The sequence below is a fragment of the Helianthus annuus genome, chromosome 11, assembly GCF_002127325.2.
Source record: "Helianthus annuus cultivar XRQ/B chromosome 11, HanXRQr2.0-SUNRISE, whole genome shotgun sequence".
Classification (NCBI taxonomy): domain Eukaryota; kingdom Viridiplantae; phylum Streptophyta; class Magnoliopsida; order Asterales; family Asteraceae; genus Helianthus; species Helianthus annuus.
The window spans coordinates 78,653,302-78,666,413 of record NC_035443.2 but is presented as its reverse complement, the minus strand read 5'-3'; positions in this window follow the sequence as shown (position 1 = coordinate 78,666,413).

Genomic DNA, 13,112 nt, shown 5'->3' with positions numbered 1-13,112 from the left:
TGTCTTAGATCCTGCCACTAACAAGCCGTTTACGACAGTGATGTGGCCTCCAACGAAACAAACAAAAATTGTTCCATTGTTGAAGGAGCTTCCTGACAATAGTTTAAAGGATTTGCAATTTTGGATGTAGGATCCTGTTACTGGTCAAGCAGTGATTGTGTGTGAGAATGTAGAGTACAGGGTGGCAGACACGAAAGATTTGATGCGCTTTGGAGAAAACGACATAAAGCATCTGGAAAGAACACAGATCAGGAGTGATCCTCAGTATGAAGTTTGTGCTAAGAATTTCACTGCTTCGATTGCACAGAATACATTGTTGAAGTTGTTGTCAGGACAACGCTCAAGAGTGGAAACTCAGCTGTTTGGTTCGTTGTGGGAAGTAAGCTACCTGATCTCTAGAAGAAGCAAAAGAATAAGCGCAAGTAGAGAATGAACGACCAAGACAACATAAACCTAGGGGGATGTTGTAAGGATATAAAATTGTTTAGGTTTACGTTTGTCTTGGTTTACTTGTTTTAGGTTGGTTAGATGTTAGACATGGGCTTGGTCGATAGGTACTTTATGCGAATAGGGGTTGGGCTTGGCTCATTTGTATTTGGGCATCCTCTGATCTATAAATAGCAAGTTCCTTGTTCTTGTTTTGGTTGTTGATTGTATTGCAAACTAGAGTATTCGAGTACCAGACGGTTCTTTGAAACCGTATGCTCTTTTGATCAATAACAATCAACATTCTTCATCTTCTACATCTTTTCTTGTTTTTTCGTAACTCGATTAGGTGTTGTGATATCCGATTGTATTGTTTCCTGACTTACATTATAATAACAATAATAATTATAATAAATTTTAACAAAAATAAAAGTCAAGAACCTTATTTTGGTATTAAAAATTTTAAATGAATTTTAGCAGTTTAATTTTTTTATGGAAATGTTTACTCCATCTTTTCACTAAAATTCTAAATTTCTCACTCTTACCCAGGATTGAATCTAGGACATCTCCCTGAAAAAACATATGCCCCTACCAAATGGACTAGCCCCACATTAGTTGTTTAAAATAAGATTTTTTGTAATAAAATAGTGTAAGAATTGAGTTTTAGAATAATTTTGAATTTAATGCAACAATATAATTCACAAACTAGAACATTCCACTCATGCATGATTTCTATGCTTACGATCATACAGTATGGGCGTGGAACCCCCCCCCCCCACACCGGGAACACCACCCCGCGTATGGTCTGGAGGGCGACGATGTGGGTGGGACTTGAGGATTTCCACCTGTGTGGGGGCAAATGGGTGGGTGAGGTGGAGGCTCTTGATTGGTAGGTATATTTTAGGTTTGTTATGATTGTTTGATGTTTATTTTATTTTTTTATTTTTTTTTATTTTCTTCCACGCCACTTGTCGCAGCCCCCGACCCCTACCCCGGGAGCGGGCGCCGTGAGCTCAGATGGGTGGTATCGGTGTTTGTTAGTTTAGCAGCAGAATGCATCAGGACCGTAGTTAGGAAATATTTTTATCATAGTTAGACACCAAACATTTTATAATAATAAATCATAGGATAAAACCCAAGTTCATTTGACAATACATTTGTAGGGATAAACCCTAATTATTGAAAAAACTCCTTTTTATTTAGGTAACTTTTATAGCCACTTTTCCAAGCCTTCAGTGCTCTCCAGCTGGATTCTATTGGCTTTCACATTTTGTTACCTGAAACGCATTTAAAAACATTTTATCAGCAAGAAATACTGGCGAGTGCATCCCAGTTTAATCAAAACAGCTTTTATAATTTCATAGTATTGAGAGCGATTACAATTTTTATATCTACACAATTACGCATTCAGTACTATCAACACCTGACTTGTGGGTCATATTACTCATTGGCTAACTCTTTGTCCAATGGTAACGTCTTTCACATTTTGTATCAAAAACCCCAACATACCGGCAGTAATTTTAGAATACATAGACTCAATCCATGTTAATTATATTTTAAAACATTTGAGGTTTTGTAAAAACACTTTACAAAAAGGTGACAAAAAGTAAGATGTACTCACATTGTTTACTTAGGTAAAACTAAAGCTTCCTGGGAATCTGATAGGTTATTATCTATTAAAATTAAACTATGCACACATGTTAGTAAAATAACCCAAATCACATTAACCGTACAACTCGAGACAGAACTCCAATGATTGAGTCAGGAAGAGCTTTGACATACATTACAGAGCCCTAGATCAATCGGGTGTAACATGAGACAGAATTCCAATGACTGATTCGGACGGAGCCGACATGCATTAAGGAATCCTAAATCGATCGTGTAGGGTAATAGCAGGGTTATAGTACTTACAACTAGGCAGAGCTTTGCTTTATAGTGGGTTTTATACCCGGGTATAGTAATATCTATCAGAAAGTGAGAGAGAGAATTCAGAATTGAACGAAACTCAAATGAGCTCATCAACCCAATTTATAGGCCAGATCTTTGGCAGCTCGCGCCCCGCGAAGAAGAAGGCTTCGGCCTTCGCGGCCTGCGAGGAACAATGTGTCGCGTATAGGCTTGCCAGTCACCAGCCTAGCTTTGCCGAGTCATCTGCCACGTGGCACTTTGCCTTGTCAGACAAACAAAGGTAGTCGCAGCCCGCAACAACCTAAGCAAAGGCAGTCGCGCCCCGCGAGCGACTCCTGAATTTGTTTTTTCTTGATTTTTGTAAATACAAGGGTATTTCGGTCTCGTTTCTCGCATACGGGGTATATAAGGAACGTTTTAGGGTCTCGTTAAGGGTTCTAGGAGGGTTCTTATACCACTTTGCCACCCCGTGCTTTTTCCTCCACGCCACCATGCCGACGTGGTTGCCACGTGTCGCTTCACGCCCTCCTTCAAGCCTCTCCAAACCGTGTGGTCTTAGTGGTGGAGGTGTTTCTATTAAACGCTTGGGATGAGTGGAAGTGGTTGGGTGATGACACAAGCACTTTTTTCGTTTAAATCGATTAAAAATGAAGGATGAAGATAGGGGAGACGGTATAAGAACGAAATTTAAGTTGTATAAGTGGGTGCCTTTTTAAATTTTACATTACGGCTTTGAGGGCTAATTTATAAAGGTTAGCCACTCGAGTGAATATAAGGAGATGAAATGTGAATATTCCATCTGTCATGTGCTGGTTTTGTGAAGATTATGAGGAGACGACTAAGCATTTATTCACTGCTTGCATATTCTCGAACCGTGTATGGATGAGTCTTTCCATGTGGTGTCAAATCCCCCTCTATCGTGTTCGCGGTGTAAGACGTTACGAAAGCACACGTATTCTTACAAATACGGAAGAAAACGAAGATAATTATCCATGGCCTAATTTTAATCACGGTATGGTGCATTTTGAAAGGGAGATATGAGGCTATTTTTCAAAATCAAAATATAGTCCGGAAGATGTGTTATGGGAAGGCAAGTCTAGAGGTTTTGCTTGGTTGAAAAATAGGTCTTCCTTTAAATCCCTCCACTGGGAAGAGTGGTGTAAATCTCCATTGTATATGTTGTATTTTTTGGCCTTTTGCCCGTTTGGGTCGTGAGCGTTTATATTATTTTGCCTTTTACCCGTTTAGGTCAGGGGTGTGTTTTTATGAAGTTTACTTTAAAACATGAAAAAGATATATTTTGCAAATTAAAATCAGGCAATTAGTACGGTGGTAACCACCAACTGAAAAAATAAAACATTAATAAAAACAAAATTAGGTGTTATCGTGGTTTAGACGGGAAACCCAATTTTAAATGCTCCCATTTGGTACCATGTGTTCCGAAACATTTTTATTAATTATATAGTTTGCCTCTTACCCGTTTGAGTCAGGGTTTGTTTTTATGAAGTTACTTTAAAACATGAAAAAAATATATATTGCAAATTAAAATCAGGCAATTAATATGGTGGTAACCTCCCACAGAAAAAATAAAACATTAATAAAAACAATATTTGATGTTATTGTGGTTTAGACGGAGAACCCAATTTTAAATGCCCCCATTTAGTGTCATGTCTCCCAACGACTGAGTCGGGCAGAGCCGACATGCGTTACGGAATCCTAAATCGATCGTGTAGGGTAATAGCAGGGTTATAGTACTTACAACGAGGCAGAGTTTTGCTTTATAGTGGGTATTATGCCTGGGTATAGTAATATCTACCAGAAAGTGAGAGAGAGAATTCAGAATTGAACGAAACTCAAATGAGCTCGTCGACCCAATTTATAGGCCAGATCTTTGGCGGCTCGCGCCCCACGAAGAAGAAGGCTTCGGCCTTTGCGGCCCCCGAGGAACAACGTGTCGCGTATAGGCTTGGCCAGTCACCGACCTAGCTTTGCCGAGTCATCTGCCACGTGGCACTTTGCCTTGTCTGACAAACAAAGGCAGTCGCGGCCTGCGACAACCTAAGCTAAGGCAGTCACGCCCCGCGAGCGACTCCTGAATTTGGTTTTTCTTGATTTTTATACAAGGGAATTTCGGGCTTGTTTCTCACATACGGGGTATAAAAGGAATGTTTTAGGGTCTCGTTAAGGGTTCTAGGAGGGTTGTTATATCCTCCCCACCTTGTTTTAGATCTCGTCCTCGAGGTCTACTGGAACAGGTGTGGGTATTTCCTTTGCATTTCTGATTCGAGTTCCCAAATGTATTCTGGTCCTCTCTTGGAATCCCATTTCACTTTGACCAGAACTAGTCTCTTGTGTTTGAGATTCTTGATTTTTCTATCTTCAATCTGAATGGGTTTCTCGATAAACTTAAGTTTCTCATTTACCTCTATGTCCGTAAGTGGTATCATTAGTGATTCGTCTGCTAAGCACTTTTTGAGATTACATACATGAAACACATCATGTATTCCTGCCATTTCGTCTGGCAGTTGTAGCTAATAGGCTACGGGTCCTATTCTTCTAATAATCTCAAAAGGTCCAACATACCTGGGGCTTAGTTTTCCTCTTTTAACGAATCTCACTACTCCTTTCCATGGAGAAACTTTTAATAATACTTTATCTCCTACTTGAAATTCTAAAGGTTTCCGTCTGTTATCTGCGTAACTCTTTTGGCGATCTCGTGCTAATTTTAGTCTTTCCTTGACTTGAATTATCTTATCTGTTGTTTCTTGCACTCTCTCTGGTCCAGATAATTGCTTTTCTCCAATCTCTGCCCAACAGACTAACAGACTGGAGTTCTGCTCTTTCGTCCATAAAGTGCTTCAAATGGTGCAGCATTAATGCTCGTATGATAGTTGTTATTGCAGGAAAATTCTATTAATGGTAAATGGTCATCCAAATTTCCTCCAAAATCAATTACACAGGCTCTAAGCATATCTTCCATTATTTGTATTGTCCTTTCGCTTTGTCCGTCCGTTTGTGGATGATAAGCTATACTTAGATTTAACCTGGTTCCTATTGCTTTTTGGAAACTTGTCCAAAAATGGGAAGTAAAACGGCTATCTCTATCAGATACGATAGATAAAGGAATTCCATGTAATGAAACTATTTCATTTACATATAGCTTAGCTAACTGTTCCATACTGAAAGTTTCCTTCATTGGTAAGAAATGAGCAGATTTGATTAATCTGTCTACGATCACCCAGATTGTATCATTTCCTTTTCTTGTCTTGGGTAATTTGGTAACAAAGTCCATTATAATCAATTCCCATTTCCATATCAGCATCTTTAATTGTTGCAGTAATCCTGAGGGTTTATGATGTTTAGCTTTAACTTTTGAACAAGTTAGACATTTAGCAACGTAGTTAGCTATATCCTTTTTCATTCCTATCCACCAGAAATTCTTTCTTAGATCTTGATACATCTTATGACTTCCGGGATGTATCGTATACTTAGACTTATGAGCTTCTTCTAGAATTTTGTGGCGTAGGTTTCCTTGTTTAGGTATCCACATCCTTTTCTTATGGAACTTCCAAATTCCGTATGTTCTTCGTTCTAATTCCTTAAGCATTAAACTTTCAGCATCGTCCTTGATTGTTGTTTCTATTACCTTTCTAATTTGCTCATTTAAATCTATTTGTAGATTTAATCTGAGAGAACCTACTCGTTTTGGCTTTTCATGATACTTTTGACTTAAAGCATCACCTACTACATTAGCTTTCCTAGCATGATACTGGATATCACAATCATAATCACTAAGAACTTCCATCCAGCGTCTCTGTCTCATATTTAATTCTTTTTGCCCACAAATATACCTTAAACTCTTATGATCGGTGAACACAACGAATTTATTTCCATATAAATTGTGTCTCCAAATATTAAGGGCAAGAACTATGGCTCCTAATTCTAGATCATGGGTTGTGTAATTCTCTTCATGTTTCTTAAGTTGTCTAGAAGCACAAGCTATAACCTTTTGACGTTGCATCGACAAACATCCATATCCTAACTTAGAGGCATCACAATAGACTATAAAGTCTTTAGTTCCTTCTAGTAATGCGAGTATGGGTGCGTTGGTTAATCTTTTCTTAAGAATCTTAAAAGCTTCTTCCTGTTTCGGTCCCCATTCAAACTTAACTTTATTTACAGGTCAGTTTGGTTAATGGAATGGCTATTCCAGAGAAATCTCGGATAAACCGTCTATAATATCCTGCCAGTCCACATGAATTCCTTCATGATTAACTAGATGTCCAAGGAATTGCATTTCTTGTAACCAAAATTCACCTTTTGAGAATGTTGGTGCATGCATCTATCGACTTCGTCTTGTATTGAGTCTTAGTCTTAGATTGTTAGATTAGGGCACGTTTTACGAGAAAATAGGATAGCATGTATGTAATTAGAATGATGATTTCGCTCATAGGGAAGCTAGGGGTTTCGCTTATGTGTCAGTTGTAGGGGTTTCGCTCATGTGTCATGTACACAAGAGCGAAATCACCAACCCTATATATATGTGCACATAAGCGAAATCAGTAGAACAGTTGTGCAATTCCATACCGAGGTGCTGCCGGTGTGAGATTTAGATGTAATTTGTCAGATATCAATACCAAAGGGTGTTAAAAGTGATTTGCTAGCTGTTTCTAAGTTAGATACTTGTTTTCCGCACTTGTATCTGATCAAAACTCCTCTGAACGACTCGTTCGGGTCGAAACACGATCCTACAAGTGGTATCAGAGCTTCAGGATGAGGAGTTCTGCAGAGATTAGCTGGATTTCATCATCATTTCTTACTTCTACACCTTCTTTCTTTAGTTCAGAAAATTTTACCGGTTAAAATCAACTCAAAATTTCACAGATTGTGCATAATTGGACATTAACAATGTCACACCCCCAAAATCCACACGCGGAGTATCACCGCTTGGAGGCGTGACATGACCAGGATCCTAACCACCAATCATATTGAACATGTAATATAGTTAAGTATAGCGGAAGCATTTAATTAACCCAAACAATAGTATGTATGTTTTATCATAAGTGTTGAATTATCATTCACGATCCTTTGCCCACAACGACCTGCTCCTCCCTGTGCAAACTCCATAATGTACCTAAGGTCCTGCAAGGCATGCAGCAAATAATCAACAAACTAGTTGAGCGAGTTCACAGAAAGTAAGTTCAGTAATGGAGTAGTATAGCAAGCATTGCGTTTGTTTATCTAGTCATGCATCGTATTAGTTCGTTCATTGTTCATGTATAGTATTGATTCGTATCGCGGGCCCTTTCGGCATGTATGCGAAGATTAGGGAAAGTTCTCAAGTATTCTAGACTATGTATATTTGTATCGCGGCCACCCTGGCATGTGTGCGAAGTTTTAGTATATAGTCGCGGCCTTTCCAAGGCATGTGTGCGAGGATCAGTCATAATATCGCAGCCAACCCCTGGCGTGTGTGCGAAGATCAGTTCAAGTAGGTATACTAGTCTAGCCGTATCTTATCATTTACCATCCTCACCCTGAGGACCATATCATTAGGTTCCATTAACTAAATATGTACGCATAATCATCCAATCCCATTCCCACCCTGGGAACCCCATGCCTTGGCTGTGTGAACTCACCTTGGGTTGCTCGGCAGATACACAAAGAGAGAGAGTTCTTGAACTAACAGTGGTCAACCACGTCCTAACAGGGTTACCACATAGGTCAGGTTCGTATATAGCACGTATCTTGAGTCACGTATAATCATGGCAAACACGTATGCACATAAGCTGATAAGAACATAGCATTAACATTCGTGTGTGATCCAATGTCTAAGCCCAAACTATACCCGGCCCAAACTATAAGAGTCCAACATAAAGGTCTCGGCCCAGTTAATCTAAGCGGTCCAATAGCAGATATGAAACCAGTCCAATAACATGCAGTCATAAGTTCAATTATTTGGCCCAACTGATTGGGCTCGTGACAGTGAAAGCCCAACACAGTATATGTGCAAAGGTAGTCTCGAGTCGCAACGGGGATCTCGAGTCGCAACAGAGATTACGAGTCGCAACTGAGGGTTTCGAGTTGGCAAAGTCCGGTTACGAGTCGTAACGGGACTCGCAACCCCGGTCTCGGCTTGTCATGGCCTGGTTACGAGTCGCAACGGGACTCGCAACCATGATTGCGGCTGATGTCGTTGTGGTCTCGAGTCGAGACTATGGTTTCGAGTCGCAATCCCATATGTAACAGTTTCCATAATTCTTAGTAACAAACCCTCCGTAATATCAGCAAACAATTAGGCAGTTCCAATAGCAAATCAATTCAGCCATTATCATCAGTTTCGTATTATCATCAACATGTTCATACCATTATGACTATCAAGAACAATCATCAAAAATAATTAACAGTTACAACCGTAGCACCCTAGTGATCATATAGCAATCATGCCGACATCATCATGAACTCATTCAGTAACAATAATTTATATGCTAGCAAGAACCACTATGCGATATAATATTCTGTTCACAAAATCACTAACAACAATCATGTTTAATCTAATCGTACGAAGCATCAGGTTTGCATGCAAGCCTATTTAACAAGAACTATATATATATATCTTCACTTTACCTTACTAATAGATCAAAACATCACACAAGATCAACATATAGCATATTCAAACATCAAGCATACAATGAAGTTAAACAAACACTGACCGATCAAAAGTAGAGGAGGATGATCGGATTGTTCGGCTGCCTTTGGTTCGGTTCCGGTTGCGAGAGGAAGAGAGGAATTGTGTGTGTGTGTTCTAGGTTGCCAAGATTGTAAAACTAAACCCTAATGAGGTGCGTATGCATATATACGTATATGCGTAATAGGGGAGTGGGCCGCAACCCCCACTTGGGCTGCCATCTAATCGGATACGAGTGACACGGCCCAAAGGCTTGTGCGCTCAAGGAATGGTTGTGCAGTTTGGCCCGATCAGTATACGAACACATAAAACACTAAGCACATAATAACATTCAATAAATCACATAACATATCATGTATTCGTTCAAGTAGCATAGTTCACGTGAGCATATAACGTTACACAAGATAAGTCTAGAGTACGGGTTGTCACATTATCCCCAACTAATTGGAAATTTCGTCCCGAAATTTGGTATGCACTCACTGAGGAAGCTAGGTAAGTTCAATCGTTCCCTGGTTTTTCCTGGGGTGTCACATCCTCCCCCCGTTGATCTGGAAATTTCGTCCCGAAATTCCGAAGTAGTAGCTTCAGCCTCAGTAGTGGTAGCATTGGTTTCAAATAACTGGGGGTACTTTTCTGTCATCCAGTCTTCGCGTTCCCAGGTGTACTTTGGGCCACGTTGGAGTTCCAACAAACTCGAACAAGAGGGATTCTCTTGTGTTTGAGGACCTTCACATCCCGGTCCGTGTTTTCTACTGGTTCCTCGACGAACTGCAACCGCTCGTCGGTAGTTCAATACATGAGAGACATTGTGAACTGCCCCGAGTTCAGCTGGTAGGTTAAATCTATAGGCTATCCTGCCTGTACGTTCTATGATCTCGAATGGTCCCCGACCTGACATTCCAATGGCTTTCTACGCTTGTCCGCGTAGGCTTTCTGACGGTCGCGTGCTGCCGCCATGCGTTGTCGTATCTGTGCAATCTTTTTCCGTGGCGTCCATAAAATCTCTGGACCCGTAATCTGACTATCCCCCACCTCTGCCCAACAGAGAGGTGACCGGCATTTACGCCCGTACAATGCCTTGAATGGAGAGGCTTGTATGCTATTGTGCTCATGTTTAATCGTGAGTCGAATGGTTTGTGCATTGCTTGCCAAAGTTCTGACGTGAATCGTGCATCGCGATCCGAAATGATGGACGTGGGCACCCCGTGCCTCGAAACAATCTTCTTTAAAATAGATGTCTGCGAGAGTGGAGAACTTGTCCGTTTCCTTAATCGGTAGGAAGTGTGCAGACTTGGTGAGTCGATCCACGATCGCCCATATGGTATCGTTCCCATGCTGGGATCGAGGTAGGCCTGTAACGAAATCCATGGAAATTTCTTCCCATTTCCACTGAGGTATCCTAAGCTGCTGAAGTAGGCCCTGTTAGTTTCTGGTATTCAACCTTGACTCTCACTCAGGTCAAGCATTTTCCGACGTATGTAGCAATGTGGGCTTTCCTACTAGGCCACCAATAAGTAGTGCTGATGTCTTAGTACGTTCTATCCGACCCTGGATGTACTGAGTGGTAAGACTTGTGAGCTTCATCCATCACAAGTTCGCGTAGACCGCCATAAAGTGGGACCTAAATACGCCCCGTTACATAGTAGGCGCCGTCTGCCTTCTGTCCTAATCGTTGTCGTGAGCCGCGTAAGGCATTCAGCCTTGACGTTTTCGGGCTTCCGTGCTTCTATCTGAGCAGTTCGTATCTGTGCTGGCAGGCTAGTCTGGATCGTAAGCTGTAGCGCTCGCACGCGCTGAGGTAGAGTGTCCTTCCGACTGAGGGCGTCCGCCACAACCTTGGCCTTGCCTGAATGGTACTTGATGGCGCATTCGTAGTCGCTAAGTAGTTCAACCCATCGTCGTTGTCGCATGTTCAAATCCTTCTGCTCAAGAATATGCTCGAGACTCCTGTGATCGGTGTAAATCGTGCACCTGGTACCGTACAGGTAGTGTCGCCATATCTTAAGCGCGAACACATCAGCTCCCAGCTCTAAATCGTACGTTGTGTAGTTGCGTCCATGAATCCTAAGTTGACGTGAAGCGAAAGCGATAACCTTGTCGCGCTGAAAAGTAGTCTCCTGGGGCTCTCCCAGCAATAGGTGACACCCTTCTGTGTCAGTAGCGTAAGTGGCTGAGCAATCTTCGAGAAATCCCTGGTAAACCGTCTGTAGTACGTGGTGCAGGCCAGTTTCTGGTTGAGTCTACCTTGGATGGATCGACACGGACCCCATCCTTGTTCACTACGTGGCCTAAGAAGTGGACTTCACGAATACTATGACGAACTTGTCTAAGTAGGGTTTGCACACCCTGTTCATAAGGTCCTTAAATACGGCAGGAGCGTTCAAATAATATCAAACCATCCATCATATCAAACATAAAGTATAGGAATTAAAATAGTCCATAAAACCCAGTACGATTCATGTTCAAACCAAACTTTGTTTGAGTAACAGAGACATAATAAAGGAAATCCCAAAACGAGTTATAAGTTCAAACAGCGTCTCCTTGTCCTAGCATGAAAGCTCGACCCCTTGCCTCGTTGCCATTGTTGTTGTTGTTGTTTCCATTGCCCTGGTTATTGTTGTTGTTCTGATTCTGGTTCAACTGCGGGCAATCGCGCTTGTAATGACCTTCTGCCCCACACTGGAAACATCCCCGATTTCCACGCTGTGGCTGCTGCTGCTGTGGGTTCTGAGGAACTGGTGGTGGAAGTTGCTGATTCTGGTTTGCAGGTCGTGAGCTCCTGCAATCTTTGGCTTCGTGCCCTATCTTGAAACATCTCTGGCAACGTTCCTTGCGACACCTTCCACTGTGGTGCTTGTTACACTTGTTACATAGTGGGTGTACTCCCCTGTATCCACCCTGCTCCTGACTGCCAGATGATTGCTGACTCGGATTCTGGTAGTCATTCGTTCTGCGCTGCTGTGCTTGAGACTGATCGGAATCCCCATCCCATTTCCGTTTGTTGTCGCTGGGTGTAGCAGTAGTAGCAGCTGAAGTGACTGTAGCAGTAGCGTTGACACGCTTAGGCAGTTTATTCTGATCCACTGCCTGGTCGGTGATGCGATGAGCGAGGCGTTGGATTTCCTGGATGTTTTCGAGGTTAGCCGACGTCACGTGGCTCTGAATCTCTGGCGCCAAACCCTTGAGATACAACTCAATGCGCTTGTATGGAGGGTCTACCATAGTAGGACACAGAACTGCCAGCTCATTCGACCGTTTCGTATACGCTTCGATCTCAGATCCCACCATCCTTAGGTTATACAACTCGTCTTCCAACTTGTGAATGTCTTCACGCGTGCAATACTCACGCTTGATGAGTTCCTTAAAATCGTTCCATGGGGTGGCGTTTGCAGCTGCCAACCCTAAGATTTGAACTTGGGCGTTCCACCAAGTCAGTGCTATTCCTTCCAAGGTGCCGGTGGCAAACTTGACCTTGCGAGCCTCAGGGCACTCGCACATTTCGAATACGGATTCTAGCTTCTCAAACCAATGGAGGAGTCCCACTGCCAGAAATGGGTTGTTAAGAAAGTTGCTGAAAGTTCGAACAAGTTTTATCAGAAGAAAGCTAAATCTGACAACCAGAAATGGGTTGTTAAGAAAGTTGCTGAAAGCTCTAGCAATGATTCTGATAGGTCAAAATCAGAGGAGCTATCTTCTGGCGATGAATTTGACTCCACAAAGTCAGATGAGCCACATGTTATTTCAAAAAGTGAAGCTATTTTAAAAGACGAAAAATTAGTTCTGATTGTGAATGATGAGGATTTTCCATCACTTCGGGTTGAAAATTATAAGAAGAAAATTGTTAAAGTTGAAATTTCTAACCAATTTTATAATGATAAACAGGATTTTGATGCTGAGAAGGTCTTTAACCCCAAGGTAAAACATATTTTTGGAAAGATGATTGATCGAAAAGTCAAAGGGGTTAAAGAATTTTATGAGAAGAAGAGAAAAGGTAAGAAACTGAGTGATGGTGACTCAGTGACACCCAAGGCTGGTCAGGCTTGGGTGGATATTTTCTTCAACTAAAAACCTGACTTGCCGGAGCTCCCAG